This window comes from Bos indicus, chromosome 5 (assembly GCF_029378745.1).
Source record: "Bos indicus isolate NIAB-ARS_2022 breed Sahiwal x Tharparkar chromosome 5, NIAB-ARS_B.indTharparkar_mat_pri_1.0, whole genome shotgun sequence".
In the NCBI taxonomy this organism is placed as follows: Eukaryota; Metazoa; Chordata; class Mammalia; order Artiodactyla; family Bovidae; genus Bos; species Bos indicus.
In genome coordinates, this window is record NC_091764.1 from 73,823,825 (window position 1) to 73,840,870 (window position 17,046).

Genomic DNA, 17,046 nt, shown 5'->3' on the forward strand with positions numbered 1-17,046 from the left:
TCTTCTTATTTTACTTTACAATATTGTATTGGTTTTGCCATACATCAACATGCATCCGCCATGGGTGTACACGTGTTCCCCATCCTGAACCCCCCTCCCACCTCCCTCCCCATACTATCCCTCTGGGTCCCAGTGCACCAGCCCCAAGCATCTAGTATCGTGCATCAAACCTGGACTGGCAACTCGTTTCATATATGATATTATACATGTTTCAATGCCATTCTCCCAAATCATCCCCCCCTCCCTCTCCCACAGAGTCCAAAAGGCTGTTCTATACATCTGTGTCTCTTTTGCTGTCTTGCATACAGGGTTGTCGTTACCATCTTTCTAAATTCCATATATATGCGTTAGTATACTGTATTGGTGTTTTTCTTTCTGGCTTACTTCACTCTGTATAATAGGCTCCAGTTTCATCCACCTCATTAGAACTGATTCAAATGTATTCTTTTTAATGGCTGAGTAATACTCCATTGTGTATATGTACCACAGCTTTCTTATCCATTCATCTGTTGATGGACATCTAGGTTGCTTCCATGTCCTGGCTATTATAAACAGTGCTGTGATGAACATTGGGGTACACGTGTCTCTTTCAATTCTGGTTTCCTCAGTGTGTATGCCCAGCAGTGGGATTGCTGGGTCATATGGCAGTTCTATTTCCAGTTTTTTAAGGAATCTCCACACTGTTCTCCATAGTGGCTGTACTAGTTTGCATTCCCACCAACAGTGTAAGAGGGTTCCCTTTTCTCCATATCCTCTCCAGCATTTATTGCTTGTAGACTTTAGGATCGCAGCCATTCTGACTGGCATGAAATGGTACCTCATTGTGGTTTTGATTTGCATTTCTCTGATAATGAGTGATGTTGAGCATCTTTTCATGTGTTTGTTAGCCATCTGTATGTCTTCTTTGGAGAAATGTCTATTTAGTTCTTTGGCTCACTTTCTGATTGGGTCATTTATTTTTCTGGAATTGAGCTGCAGGAGTTGCTTATATATTTTTGAGATTAGTTCTTTGTCAGTTGCTTCATTTGCTATTATTTTCTCCCATTCTGAAGGCTGTCTTTTCACCTTGCTTATAGTTTCTTTTGTTGTGCAGAAGCTTTCAATTTTAATTAGATCCCAATTGTTTATTTTTGCTTTTATTTCCACCTCTGGGAGGTGGGTCATAGAGGATCCTGCTGTGATGTATGTCGGAGAGCGTTTTGCCTATGTTCTCCTCTAAGAGTTTTATAGTTTCTGGTCTTATGTTTAGATCTTTAATCCACTTTGAGTTTATTTTTGTGTATGGTGTTAGAAAGTGTTCTAGTTTGATTCTTTTACAAGTGGTTGACCAGTTTTCCCTTTTCCACTTTAAAAAAAAATTTAATAAGCAAATCTGGAAAATGGAAGAGAAACTAGAGGGAGAAAAGGGGTTCCAATTCGTATTATTACCAATTTTGAAGACACAGAGGCAGAAACTTGCTGAAATAATGATAATAAAAATAATAATGATCTCTTGAGAAAGATCCAGAAGCGAAGGAAGATGACGACACAGGAGAGGAGGAGGGGGTGACTGCTGGAGCGGGGTCTCTGGAGATGTGGGGAGGGCAGGGATCCAGGGCACGGGGCGGAGGTGGTGGCTTCGATCAGGAGAGAGGATGCCCTCAGAGGAGGGCGTGGGGGAGCAGAGCCTGCGCTGGATGGAGTAGCTGCCTGGAAGCCCTTCCCTGCCTGCCGGAACAATCAGGGTCCTGGGTCCTTAGGGACGGAGGCTGGTCCCCAAGAGAGAACATTCTCAGCTCTCTAATGTTTTTATAAGAAATTCAACCTCAAGAAAAAAAGCCCAAATCAATTTTAACCAAAGTGAGTAATGAGCAGAGAGGATGGCTGCAGTCCAGGAATGTGGGGAGTGCAATTCATAGAGACGACTAAAACGAAAAAGCCCATTTGATGTTGAATATTCACCTTGCATCCCCAGATTGGCACTAGGAGCTGAGGGCAGATGAATAAGGCCCCCAGGGAGTCTTGCAGTGGGGTGGGGGGGGGCACAAAGGTACTGCAATTTAGGTAAGTAAATGTTGACAAGGGAGGGAAATGTTCTCAGAGAAGTAACAATTACAGCTGCCTCCTAAGGATTCATAGACTTTCACCAGGAAGAACTTCCTGGAGGTGGAGAATCATATTATTCTACTTAATATAAGTGTAATTATATTTAATATAAAAGCTCTCAGCTCAGCACCTGCCATATCATCAGCCCTTGATATAGTTGAGTCTTTAAAATATTATTACTAATCATTTTCATGCATTTATAAGTTTGACTTCACCCACCCAACTTCCCCTCCCCCATTTTTTTTTCTTTTGATGCTCTCAATCACCGTGGGTCTTTGACATTCACAAGAAATACGACAAGAGAGCTCTAAGAACCCCACACTGGGAAATACTGTCTCCAGCATAACCTGTCCCTCTAAAAAGGAGCAGAGTGTTGTTGAAATCTGAAGCTGCTGTCTTGGACGTTTAGCGACGGTAATGTCAAGACTGAAGCCATTTCTGCAGTCATTAACGTGTGTTCCATCACGCATCATACCTGCCTCCAGTCCCCGCTCACTTGTGCTGTTCCCGGAGCCGGCTCAGCGGCTGCCTGGAACCAAGTGTGGAATCACTGCTCCTGGTTCCACTGAGAGCCGCCCCTGGTGGGCTCATCTGCAGCCACGGGTCTAAGCCAGGGCTGAGTTCCACTCTCCTCTCTTTCATCCACTCCCTGCTTCCATTTTTTCAGACTAAAAGCCAATCGTGTTTCAGATGACTTCGTCTTTCTTTCCCTGATTAGCACTAGCAATTGAATTCTTCTGAGGCCGTGTTCCTGAAAGGAACTGTGTTTATCACCAGGTGGCCAGCTAGGCTCACTCATTAGCTCAGTTCCCTGCTGACAGCTTTTTTTTGCTCCATCAAAAATATAAATTATTACAATCCGTGGACCTTTGGATCACTTGAAATGAGACCAAATTGCACGCTAAACCCTTGTCCCTGAATGTCAAGAACATTTTGGGGCTTTCTGATTGCCCTCCCCCTCCCAAACACAGCCTTTAAATCCCCTAATGTTCCACACTGCCTCACACACGCACACACATGAACACAGGGGGCGCATGCCAAATGCACACACAGGCATCCACATTCAAACACAGACATGTGAAAACACAGAACACAAAACATATGCTTGCACACACCAGCTCACATGCATGTTTGAACACACAGACACTGTATTTAGACTCACACATGAACACACAGTCATGCATGTGGCACATGGGCATACAGACATCTCCCACCACATGTGTATGCACACATACAAATGCAACCACACACATACAGGCACACAGCTGCATTCACAACCATACATGTTCACATAAACAGACATGCCAATGATCACATACACATGTACACACAGCCTGCCTACATGGATACCCCCTCACACACACATGCACATAGGCAGACACAGAATGCCTGTAGGCAGGGCACACTCTTGCACTCATGCACAGCCATAACACATGCACACACATGAATGCACGCCTAGACGCAGCAGGCACAGGCATGCCCAGCACCCTGCCGAGAACAAGTGAAGAGGAGGAGAAGGCAGACACATCATTCTTCCCCTTCTAGTTCAGATGACTTCTTTTTCCTGGCACCAACTTTTGTTTTGATATCTTTTGTTATTTTTTTAGATCATGAAGACACGGGACTGGAACCAAATCCCTAAGTTTTACTGGTAGGAGATGCGATTTCTAGCATCAAATCTGCTAGAACAACGTGACATACCCAAAGAAGAACTTGGAGGCATCTCGGGGTTATTGTTATACCTGTAGCACCCCAGCACCCCTGCCCTCCTGCAAGGAGGCCACTCGCTGGACTAGAAGCCTTGCTCTCCTCCTAGAAGCTCTGCCACTCTTTTGCTGTGTGCACTCGGGCAGTTTGCTCCCCACCTCTGGTCCTTCCAGCTTTGATGTTGGAAGGTTTGGGTATCTCCGTATAGAAGCCTTGCTCTCCTCCTAGAAGCTCTGCCCCTCTTTTGCTGTGTGCACTCGGGCAGTTTGCTCTCCACCTCTGGTCCTTTCAGCTTTGATGTTGGAAGGTTTGGGTATCTCCGTATAGAAGCCTTGCTCTCCTCCTAGAAGCTCTGCCCCTCTTTTGCTGTGTGCACTCGGGCAGTTTGCTCCCCACCTCTGGTCCTTCCAGCTTTGATGTTGGAAGGTTTGGGTATCTCCGTATAACAAGTGGAGGACCATTCCTAAGGTTTCCTACGCAGAGCCCAAGTGTCGTAGCTTTCATCCTAAGGCCAGTATCACAAGGCTTCTCACATTTGAATGTGCATGTGAATCGCCTGGGGATCTTGTTAAAATGCAGACTCTGAGTCAGTAGCTGGGGCTGCCCTGAGAGTCTTTCTAACAAGCTCCCCGGTGATGCCCATGCAGCTGGCCCAAGACTATCCCTTTACTAGAAAGGCCTTGTACCCTTCCAACGCTTTTCATAAAGGTGAGATGAGGCTGAGTTTTGTACCCTTCTCAGTACACCCCAAGCCCCTGACTGGAACAGCAGTGATGTCATCTTCTCTCATCTTGCCCTTTCCTTTAGCTCTGGGTCTCCCCAGTACCACCCACCTCCCTTTCTGAAGCCAGGCCCTCAAATCGTACCCCTACTTTTGGGACAGTGGGTGTCAGAGGGATGGAAAAGGTCTGCATTCTGCCAGCCCTGGGGCATACCTGGGAGGTGTGCCCCTTCTCTCAGAGCCTCAGTTTCCCCATCTGGAGAAGAGGGGTTTGAACTTGCTCTCAGCCACACTTTGGCTCCAGCAGAGCTTTTCCCAAGTCCACTGTCCCAGCTACCACTCTCTAAGATTTTATTTAATTGGATTGGGGTGAGGTCCAGGCAGGGGGTTTCCAAAAAGCTGCCCAGATGATTGTAACGGATGCCAGGATGGAGAACCCCAGGGCTGGTGCTCATTAAGGGTCAGCCCAGCACTGACTGTCAGCGTGTGGTCTGGCAGCTGCATCTGCGCACCAACCCCTCTGCTCACCCTGTCAGATGCAGGGCTTGGGAACAGTGCAGAGAAGCCTCAGAAGGATTTTGGTCCAGCTTTAGACAAGGTCACTTCCCACATGGGAAGGAGTTCTTGAAATGATGCTCAGAATGACGACCCTGTCAGAGAGTTGAACTTGCTTTTCTTCTGACGGGCACATGATGCATTTAATTAAAGACTCAACCCCACACGTCAATCATCTGCAGACCTCACCCACCAACGCACCTTCCCACGGGAGGGCTGGAAACAGCACTTCTGTATGCACGTGGTGTGGGGTGGGGGAGACCTGGTCCACGGCTGCTGTGGAGCACCAGAAGTTAACCTGATGTCCTGGCCAAACGGGGGGCCCAATTAGCCAGAGCCCCCTTGGCTTCCTTACAGCAGAGCCCCAAATGGAGCCATGAAAAGGTTTCCTTGAAGCCAGCTGGTGGTACAGCTGGAGAGTTCCATGGTTTCCATAGCGACCTGCCTGTTCCCCAAGCTGACAATGGGTTCTACCACCAGGGGGATGGTTTCAGTATTGGAGAAGCCCAGCCCAGAGTGGGTCAGCTGGGCGCCTCTAATCTCAGCTCCATGACATTTGCTGGTGGCTTGGGAAACATCCTGGAGGCAAGGGATAGAGAAGTCAAAATGGCAGCAGCCCTGTCCCCATGTCCCCCTCCCCCAGAGTATGGGAAAGCAATCATTAGGATAAGGACAGTCAGTGGGGACCACTCTATGGTCATTGGCAGTATAGGATGGTGACCCAGCACTGGACGCTGGAGCCCGATTACCTGGGGCTCACATGCTCGCTCTGCCACCTAGTGGCTGCGTCACTGTGCAAGTTACTTGATAACTCCGTGCCTCAGTCTGCCCACCTGTGAAATGGGATAATAATATCATCTTTTTCTGAGATTCTTCTGAGGATCATGAGTTAATTAAGGGGAGTCCTTTCAACAGTGTCTGGCACACTGTAGGCTTTGGGTTTTCTCTCATTTATAGCCCCACTGTCTTAGACAGTGAGACAGTCTCCAGTCTCTAGGTTAGGAGGGCTCTGCCAGGGCCCCAGGCTCCTCACTGGCTAGGTATTAGTCTAGGTGACTTTTAATCATTCTGATGTCCGATGCATCCCAGGCCTACACCAGAATCTCTGAGAGTGGGACTCATGCATTAGCTTTTTGGGAAACTCTATGGGGGTGATAATACTCAGTTAAGAATGGGTAGAAATCTGGAAGTATTTGCCCAGATAAGTTCCCTCAACCCGGGTCCCCAGGAAGCACCTGAAATCAGAGTAGAATCTGGGGATGAGAGAGCAAATGGAGACTTATATTTGCAATCTTAAGCCTTCTCTGGGATACGGAGGCGTTGCATGCTGCAGTCCATGGGGTTGCAAAGAGTCGGACATGACTGAGCGACTGAACAATAACAACAAAGCCCTCTCTAGGGCTTCCCTGGTGGCTCAATGGTAAAGAATCTGCCTGCCAATACAGGAGATGTGGGTTTGACCCCTGGGTTGGGAAAACCCGCTGGAGAAGGAAATGGCAACCCACTCCAGTATTCTTGTCTGGGAAATCCCATGTACAGAGGAGCCTGGCGGGCTACAATCCATGGGGTCTCAAAGGAGTCAGGCATGACTTAGCAACTAAACAACCACACAGGTCCCCTCTGCTCATCCATTCATCCCACAAGCACTTCAGTTCTTACGATCTGCTCATGGCACACACACAGCCAGGAGTGAGGTGGGGGTCCTGCTCTTACTGACTTGTAGGGAGGCAGACACACATCCAGTCATCACATCTGCAATCCCAGGTGGCCATTGGGGCCGTAAAGAGGGACTTAAGTGGCCAGGGAAGGCTTACCATGTGACTTTGAAATCTGAAGAACACAGAGAAGTTAGCAGGTGGGAGGGGGCATATTCCAGGTGGAAAAATCCCACATGTGCCACAGATCTCGTGGCCACCCCCACATGACATCCTCAGGAAAACAGAAGACAGGTGGCGTGGTTAGGACTGGGAGAGGGAGGGTGAGCAAGGAGAGTGAGGGAGGCCCTGCAGATGAGCGGGGTTGGCCCCACAGGAGTGTGAGGAGGCGGGTGCAAGCCAGCTGGGTTCTGCTCCTTTATCCAGGCAATGCAGCCACTAACAGGTTTCAAGCAAGGGATGGCATGATCAGATTTGCAATTTAAAAGGTCCTTTGGCTGCGGTGGGAAGAACAGACTGTCAACCTCACAACAGTGCTATCAGCTGAGTCTATTAGGCAAGCGGTGAACCTGAGGCCCAGGAGTATGAGTCACTTGTCAAGGTCATGCAGCTAGCAAGCGACAGAGACTGGACTGCAGCCCAGGTCTCCACACCAAAATCTGGGTTCTTTCCACTCCCCACCATGCCCCCCGGCTCCCTCTCTGCTCCTATACAGCCCTCTCATCCCGCTCTCTCATTGTAAATCCCAGACTCCCTATGAGAAAAGAGCCTGTTAAATCCACACTGGATGACATTCTTTCCCAAAACCACTGTGGAGGTGAATCTTCTTTCTTTGGGGGATCGATCTGATTTTGAGAAGTAGCCAAAGGCCATTGCAGCCAAACTTGGCAGGATAAAGCGGGTGATTACATTAGTCATCTATCACTGTGTAACAAATTACCCTCAAACCTAGTAGCTTAACACAGCAACAAACACATAATATTTCACACAGTTTATGTGGGTCAGGGATCTGGGAGCAGCTCAGGTGAGGGGATCTGGCTCAGCATCTCTCACGCGGTCAGAGTCAAGTTGTCAGGCAGGGCTGCCCTTGTCGGAGGGCCAGACTGGGTCTGGTGGAATCACTTCCAAGGTGGCGCGCTCACAGGATTGATGGTGGAAGCCTCAGGCCTCTCCATGTGGGCCTTTTCAGGGCTGCTTGAGTGTCCTCACAACATGGTAGCTGGCTTCTCACTGAGCCATCAATCCAAGCCAGAGCAAGTGGGATGTGGAGATATTTGTTATGACAGCCTCAGAAATCACACATCATTCTGCATCACCCTGTTGGCCACTCAGTGTGGGAAGAAACAATATCACCGTGTGAATACCAGGAGGTCTTCTTGGAGGCTGCAACCATGGCGACCCTCTTGAGGATGTGGTTTGGGCTCTAGAACTATGGTGACAGAGATGGGTTTCTTGGGCACCAGCAGAAAGTATTTCACCTCTTTCTTGAGGACTGGAGGAGTCACACAGAAAATGCAAGCAGAAACTTTTGATGTAATCGCGGATCTGCCAGCATTGATGAGCCACCTACTCTGTGCCAACCTCATCTCACCCTGACAACTCTGCTTGCAGCAGGCAGTTTACTTTCCTCTATTTTACAAATGGGGGCTTCCCTGGTGGCTCAGTGGTAAAGAATCTGCCTGCCAACACAGGAGACCCATGTTTGATCCCTCATTGGGGAGATCCCCTGGAGGAGGGCATGGCAACCCACTCTGTATTCTTGCTTTGGACACCAGGACAGAGGAACCTGGTGTTCTACAGTTCATGGGGTTGCAAAAGAGTCAGACAGGACTTAGCAACTAAACAACAATGACAAATTTTACAAATGAGGAATGTGAAGCCCATCGGAAGAACTGGTCAGGGACCAGGTGACCTCAGGAGCACAGTGGCCGAGACCACACAGGCTTGGAACTCCTGCGCAGGACGCAGACAGAAGGAGGTCCCTGGGCACCAGACTATGGGGAGGAGGTAGGGGAAGCCAGCTGCTGTTTTCTCTCCTAACCCACATTGGGTGGTACCCCTCCAGGCCGCTGGGCAGAGAGACCTGAGCACAGTATGGTGGGCCCATCAGCTGAGTTGTTCCAGAAGGAAGCAGAGGTCATACAAATGGGCTCATAGGGAGAATTAAATAGAGACTCTTGAGAGGTACAGACAGGGCTGAGGGAAATTGACAAGGGGTGGTAAAGCACCCAGGGACTGGGCAACAGCTGGGAGCCATTATCACCCCGTAAAACTGGAGGAGCCAGGAGGGGACAGTTCCCCAAAACAGAGGGAGTTGTCATTATCATTGTTGCTATAGGAGAAGACAGCCTCACAGGAGTTGTGGCCTTGTGGCCTGTGGCTGGGCCATTTATTTTTGCTGTTCAGTCACTAAGCTGTGTCCAACTCTTTGAGACCCCATGGACTGCATCACACAAGGCTTCCCCAGCCTTCACCATCTCCCAGAGCTTGCTAAAACTCATGTCCATTGAGTTGATGATGCCATCCAACCATCTCATCCTTTGCCTACCCCTTCTCCTCCTGCCTTCAATCTTTACCAGCATCAGGGTCTTTTCCAATGAGTCAGCTCTTCTCATCAGGTGGCCAAAGTATGGAAGCTTCAGCTTCAGCATCAGTCCTTCCAATGACTATTCAGGGTTGATGTCCTTTAGGATTGACTGGTTTGATCTCCTTGCAGTCCAAGGGACTCTCAAAAGTCTTCTCCAGCACCACAGTTTGAAAGCATCGATTCTTTGACACTCAGCCTTCTTTATGGTCCAATTTTAATAGCTGTACACGACTACTGGAAAAACTGCAGCTTTGTGGGTCATTTATACTCACTTACTGTAAAACGACTGAGTTGAGACCACCCCCCTCAAAACCTGAAGAATGTTCAGAACTAAAACTCAAAACAACGTTTCCCTAAAATCACCACCTGTAATTTGTGTCAGTGGGTTACAGAGTTATTACGAATCTGCTTGCAAATTCGCTCTTTGCTTCAGATACTTTGAAACTCAGAATCTAATAAAGAGCATGCACACAGAACAAATCGGCAACTAATGGCAGCCCCTCACTTGGCAGCCCTGTAACCATCCTGGCAAGGAACATTCAAGAATGAATGGGTCTTCACCATACAGAGGTCCAGTAAGCGATGAGAAAATGCTCAATATCACCAATCACCAGGAAAGCACAAATCAAAGCCATGGTGAGATACCACCTCACAGCCATCAGGATGGCTTGCTGCTGCTGCTAAGTCGCTTCAGTCGTGTCTGACTCTTTGCAACCCTACGGACTGTGGCCCACCACTCCTCTGTCCATGGGGTTCTCCAGGCAAGGTGCTGGTATGGGTTGCTATGCCCTCCTCCAGGGGGTCTTCCTGACCCAGGGATTGAACCAGAGTCTCTTATGTCTCCTGCATTGGCTGGTGGGTTCTTTACCACAAGCACCACCTGGGAAGCCCTCTTAGGATGGCTTACTGTCCCCAAAACAGAAAATTACAAGCATTGGCAAGGATGTGGGGAAATGGAGCCCTTGTGCCCTGTTAGTGGGAATGTGAAATAGTGCAGCCACTGTGGGAAACGATATGGTGGTGCCTTGAAAACAGTTAAATTAGAATTACCATATGATCTGGCAATTCCACTTCTGGGAATGTACCCAAAAGAATGCAAAGTAGGGTCTTGATAGTTGTATCAATACATCCACGTTCATGGGAGCAGTATTCACAATAGCCAAAAGGTGGAAGCAACCCAAGTGTCCACTGATGGATGAATGGATAAGAAAATGTGATCTATCCATTCAGGGAACTATTATTCAGCCTAAAACAGAGAAGAGAATTCTGACACACACCACAACATGGGTAAGCCTTGAAGACATTATGCTACGTGATATAAGCCAGACATACACACAAAAACAAATGCTGTATGATTCCATTTTCACAAGGTATCTAGAGTAGTCAGATTCATAGGGACAGAAGGTCCCATGGTGGTTGCCAGGGGCTAAGCAGAGGGGAAAGGGGACCTCTTGCTTCATGGGCACAGAATGTCAGTTTTGCAAGATGATGGATGGTGGTGACGGTTGAATAGATGAATGTAGCTAATGCCACTAAACCATACACTTAAAAATAGTTAAAATGATTGATTTTATGTGTATTTTATACCACAATAAAAAAAATTGAGGAAAAGAACTCCATCATCATAAAAAAAAAAAAAAAGAGTAAGTGTTTTGTTCCCCAGGAATCCAATCTCAAGACAGCCCCTGGCCATCAGGTCCTGATCCTCATGGGATACAGGACTTGAAAACACCCAGAGGCAACAGACTCATTTAGACTGAGTTATTGGGACTTGGGGGAGCGGTGACCCATCCCCCCAGCAAATGCCCCAAATGAATGACAACCTTCGCAGAGCTCATAATCGAGGGGGACAAATAGACGTCAATCAAATAATCACAGAGGGAAAGGGAACACTGCCACTCCAGAAGGGAATTGGAGGACAGAAGGGTGTTGGGGGTGGGGGTGGTGTTCTAAGGGTGGGATACCTGGGGAGGGAACAGTTGGACACAGGGCACAAAGAAGGAACCTGGTAAGAATAAAATGAAGAGAAGAAAAGCCACTCCTCCAAGGACCTCATTTACTTTTTCACAGGAGGGAAGGGGCAGGGAAATTGATGGAAAGTGGAAAGGTCAGGAAAAAATTAGGTGGCAGATGCAGCTGGGCCCCAAGCGTGGTCAGAATCACAGATGAGGGGCCCCATCATCCTAAGGCCGGCACCTGGGAGGCACTCCCAGCCGAGCCGGCTGCCCAGAGCAGAGCTGCAGCCAGAGAGCCATCTCAGAGCTCTGGCCCCTCCAATGGCGAAGCCCAAAGTTCCGCTGTCCATCGCTCCTGGAGGCTGGCCTCGCCCCACTCTCCATCACTCCTGGAGGCTGGCCGCAGCCCGCTCCAGCCCCTCAGCCTGATGGACCAGGACCGAAGCCAGCGGTTCTGGCTCACTCCCAGGGCCAGCCCTCCATGAAGTGGGGTCAAGCCTAGGACTGTCTTGACCGCACGCTGAAACCAGCCCCTTGCTCATCGGAGCCAGCAGCAACCCCGGAGTCAGTGGTAAGCACCCAACTCCTTAGGTGCCTCCTCGCCCCAGGCTGTCCACACGGTATTTACCTGGACAGGGCAGCACATGGCGGCCTCATCCCCTGCCCGGTTCCCGCTCAGGCCTTCTGCGGCGCCCCAGCCTGCCTCTCCTCCCCAGCTATGCGCCCACCTCAGGGCCTTTGTACCTGCCTTGTCCACTGACTTTTTTTCCAGACACAGGTGTTTTCATCTGTCACTCCATCCAGGTCTCTGCTTAAATCTCATCTATTTACAGAGGCCTTCTGTAGCTACTCTCTCTAAAATGACCTCTCTGGCACCTTTTAATACTGCTCTCTGTATTTTTTCCTTCATACCACTCTTTGTGTGTATGTGTATCTATCTATCTATCTATCTATATTTTTTTACTTTATTTATTATCTGTCTCCCCTAGAATGCAGATTCCATGGGTCAGAAAACTGGTTTTGTTCCTGCTGTCTCACCGATGCCTAGAGATTGCCCTGGCATAGAGGAGGCCCACTATATGGAGGATCAGATTTTTGCAGGTTTCTGAATGGCTACTTAGGAAAAACCTCCTCTTTGGTAAATGCTAGTTGATATGTCTATTCTGCTAGGGCTGCCAAGATGAAAAACAGTACCTGCCTCCTTGAAATTTAGGATGTCATACTCAGGAGAGGAAAGAGTCTGACATGAGTAAACCACCATCCACAACACAGAAAAGCCCTCTTCATCTCAAATTCAAAAAGCATCTGCCATTGCTAGTTAGCAAGGCTGGATAATTTCTGAAATTGATGGATGCTTATAGCATACACAAGAAGAGGATCTTTGCAACAACAGACCCTTTTATCTGGCTTTCAGGCAGCTAAAAACATCTCCAACCCAGGCTTTTTAGCGATCGTTATTGAGGCTAATTTTCACAAACATCATTTTGAAAAAGGGCCAAAGTGGAAAGAGCGTACCTAGGGATTTGGCACATATTGCAGCCAGGTGTCCTGGGGAAATTCATTTCTCCTCTTCAAGTCTCAGTTTATCTTCATTGTGGGTTTGGGTGAATAAAGAGGGCTGGACCAGATGGCCTCTTATTGCTTTAAGGCTCTTAGACTAAACCCCAAATTTCAAGAGTGTGTCCTTGTCCATGTACTAAGTCCAAATGGCTTGCTTCCTTTAGGGGCAGGGAACTCAGAGGAGTGATCCCATAGAATGCCCTTTCTTCCCAGCCCAGAGAGGCAAGACTGGGCCTCTGGGAGGGCCTCCTCCCTGCGCTTCAAGCTCAGGATACCTAACCAGCTTCTAAATCACCCCGCATCTCTGCCTTTCCCTCTCTGACTCCATCCACTTCCTCCCACACACCAAGTTCACTTTCTTCTCAAACATGCCAAGCAGGTTACAGCCTTGGGGCTTTGCACGCGCTGTGCCCTCTGCCCAGAATGCACTTGTTCCAGAGTGCCCAGGGTCTCCACCTGACTTCCCTCAGGGTCTAGGTCAAATGTCTCCCCCAGAAGAGGCCTTCTCTGACCCTCTACCTAATGAGCACCTGGGACACCCCACATCTCCATCGTCTGCTTGCTTCCCTTCACAGCATTTCCTGACAAACGGGGTCTGACTGCCTGCTCCCAAACACCTGAGGAAGCAGGTATGGTCTTGCTCATGCCTGTACCCCCAGCACCTAGAACTTGACATGCGGTAAGTGCTCAAAAGGTATCTGTTGGAGGAGTGAGTGAACGGACAAAGTTGCAGAGAGGTGGAAGGGAGGCTCCCCCACCTCCACCCTCCCAATGCCCAGTCCTGCCCAGCAGACCCCCTGCCTTCAGGCTTTGAGACACCCATCCCAGCCACCGGGTGGTCAAGCTGGGGGTTTCTCAGAGACCCAGCTGAACCAAGGGGAGACTGAAGCCTGGGGTAGAACAGGGGATCCACTCCTTCGGCCCCGTGATATCACAGAGCAAGTTGTCCTGAGCCATCTTCCTGATGTCAGGAAGCTGGAGCATCTTCACCTGCACAGGTCCAGCTCAGCCCGCAAGGGCCGGGCTTCCGGCCGTTGCCTCTGCTCAACTGTGGCAAAACACCAAAGGATGCTATTTCCTGTCTCAGGCCAGGAGCCCCTCTCCACCTCTCAAGGGGAACAGGGATGGGCAGGAATCGACAGGGTTGAGAGTCTGCGGGCGCTGGGTGTTTCACATACCTGCGCCTTCTCCTGTTATGTGCACCACATCCCAGTGGTGTGAAAGTGATTGCCCCTATTTCGTGGATGGGCAAAGTGAGGCCTGGAGAAATGAAGAAGGGTGACCAGGTCACACGAGGCCAGAAGCAGCCCCACAAAGCACGACTCTGTCTGTGAGAAGTTAGTCTGTCAAAAGCCATCTGGGGGTAGGGCTGCAGCCCCCGGAACTCCCTGCACCAGAGAGAAAGCCGTCAGTCAGCGGGGAGCTCATCCCCTCCTCCCGCCCACTCCACCCGCCTGTGTCACATGTCACTGGAGGGCGCGGAGCCTGCGGGGGCGCCTCCCTGGGGAGGCCATGCAGACAGCCCTGGGATCTGCACCTCGTGGGCGGCTGGGGGGTGATGTGAACACGCTCAGTGCACACACATGCTCTCTCGCTCGCTCTCTCTGAAGCACTCTCTGGAGACAGGGCAGGCTGCTGGGTCAGCATGCCCCAGACTGGGGGCACACAGGGAGAAGCCTGCGGTGTCAGAGATGGCGGGAGACCCTGGGGAACAGTCAGGCCAGCCCCTCACCCTTGTCAGTCAAGTCTAGGGTCTTGTATGGCAGACTTGGGGCAGGCATGGTATGAGATTGGGTCTTTTGTTAGTCGCTTAGTCATGTCTGACTCTTTGCAACCCCATAGACTATAACCCACCAGGTTCCTCTGTCCCTAGAATTTTCCAGGCAAGAACACTGGAGTGGGTAGCCAGTCCCTTCTCCAGAGGATCTTCCCAACCCAGGGATCAAACCCAGCTCTCCTGCATTGCAGGCGGATTCTTTACTGTCTGAGCCATCAAGGAAGCCCCTCCAAGAACACACATTGAATATATCCATTCAATTCAAGGGCTCCAGTGTCAGACCACCTGGATTAGAATCTGGGCTCTCTCCCAGCTGGTTGGCCCCAGAGAAGTTCCTTGACCTCTCTGAGCCTCCATTTTCTCATCTGCTTTAAGATAATATTTACTGAGTTCTTGCTTAGTGACAGGCATGGTTCTGAGTTCTGTCCCTGTGTTTGCTCTTCTGAGCAGCGCTATAGAGTATGTACTTTTGTCATCTGATTTAAACCTGAGGAAACTGAGGCACAGAGTGGTTAGGTAACTTGCCCAAGGTCACACAGCTGAGAAGGCAGTGAGTCTGGGATTTGATCCCAGATACCAGATATGCTATAAATGCTGCATGAATGGGCGGATGGGCCAATAGACAGGCTGACAAGTTGGTTGACAGAGCAGTGGGACGTGAGATGGGGAGATAGAGGGATGGGAGCAAGGTGGGTGAATTGGGTGGGTTGGTGGGGAAGTTAGGAAGAGGATTAGGTATGTGGATAGATGGATGGATAGATCAATGGACAGAATGAGAGATCTGGGGGTAAACAGTAGGTGGATGAGAGAGAGTAAGATAGATGGATGGGTGGACAGGTTGGATGCATGAGAGGATGGACCAATAGCAATCAGACAGAGACTGGTGGTTCTTCAGACCAGGGGATGGAGGGATGGATATGTGGGTGAGGTAATTGGTTAGATGAGTGGATGGATGAATTCATGAACCAATGGGGAAGAAGATAGAGAGGAGGATGGGTGGGAGTCCAGAGAGTGGACTGATGGTGGATTTCTCCCACTTGAACTGATGCTGACGAGCTGGTAGTGGCTGCTACAGAACTACCATGGATGCCCACAGATAGGGAAGAAAAAGCAGTTAGGAGCGTCTGGCTCCAACAGGCAGTCCTGGAAGTGGGGCAGTGAGAAGCTGCTTATTTGTATTTCCACATCTGTGCTTGGGAAGGAAGCCCCGTGGAGCAAAATGACCAGGAGGAGGGCAGGCATGGGGGCTGGACCCTCACGTGCACACGTTCCTGGAAACCCGGTGGGAAGGCTGCCCAAGCAGGGCACAGCCCCTGCCAGACAGCAGAGCACTACAGCCTGGAAGGGACCCTTAATTGGAGAGACCTTTGGCAAAAGCAGACCCAGAGCATGCCCCTGGGGACTCCTTGGATCTGAACCAGAAGAACAAAATGTCCCTTTCACCAAGGGCGGTGCAGGGTGGGGGTGGGGCTGGGATCTCTTCAGCAAGTGGGGAGCCATGGGTTATATTGCTGACACAGCACCGACGCACAGAGTGGCCTCAGACAAGCCCCCTGCCCACTCCAGCCTCCTTTCCTCACCTGTAATTGGAGCCAAGCTGCCTTCTGGGTCCCTTGTAGTGCTGACATCTTATGGCGGGCGACCTGATTCTTGGGTTTCTAAGAGCATGGCAGGGAGGGGACAGGCCGTGGGCAGGGTCCTGGGTGGAGAGGTGGTACACAGTGGCCATTCCACTCCTCAGAGGGTGACTCAGGGTCTAAGGGTCTGTTTCAGTTTGTGGGGGTTTAGCTGATGGTGAGGACACCCTGTGGGGGCTTCCATTTCACTTAATAGAGGCCCTGCTGCTTAATTTCTTCGGTCGTGTCCAACTCTTTGCAACCCCATGGACTGCAGCCCGCCAGGCTCCTCTGTCCAGGGGATTCTCCAGGCAAGAATACTGGAGGGGGTTGCCATGCCCTCCTCCAGGAGGTCTTCCCAACCCAGGGAGAGAACTTGGGTCTCCTGCATTGCAGGCAGATTTTTCACCGCTGAGCCACCAGGGAAGCCAAATAGAAGCCCAATTTGCCCAAAGGCCGCCACCTGCCCAATGGCCAGCACAGTCCAAGGCTCTATCCTTCCCCAACCACCTCTGATTTCTCCTGCTGCCACTCACTTGCCCTGCTGGCCTCTTTGGTCGCTTGAACCTGCCAGGCAGCTCTACTCGCTCTGCCTGGAGGCACATGGTCACCCTTCACGTTCTGCAGGACCCTTTATGCAGCACCCTTGGCCTCTCCCCAGCAGCTGCAGGGAGAGAGCTGGCTGGGCAGGGCCTGGCGGGCGGAGACAGGAAGGCCTCAGAGCTTTCCCAGGCTGAAGGCCACCAAGGAGCTGCTCTTGAATTCCTCCAGCACATCTGGACCATGCCGGACATGGCTTTCCCAGACCCCGCTGGCCTCTGTCTGCTG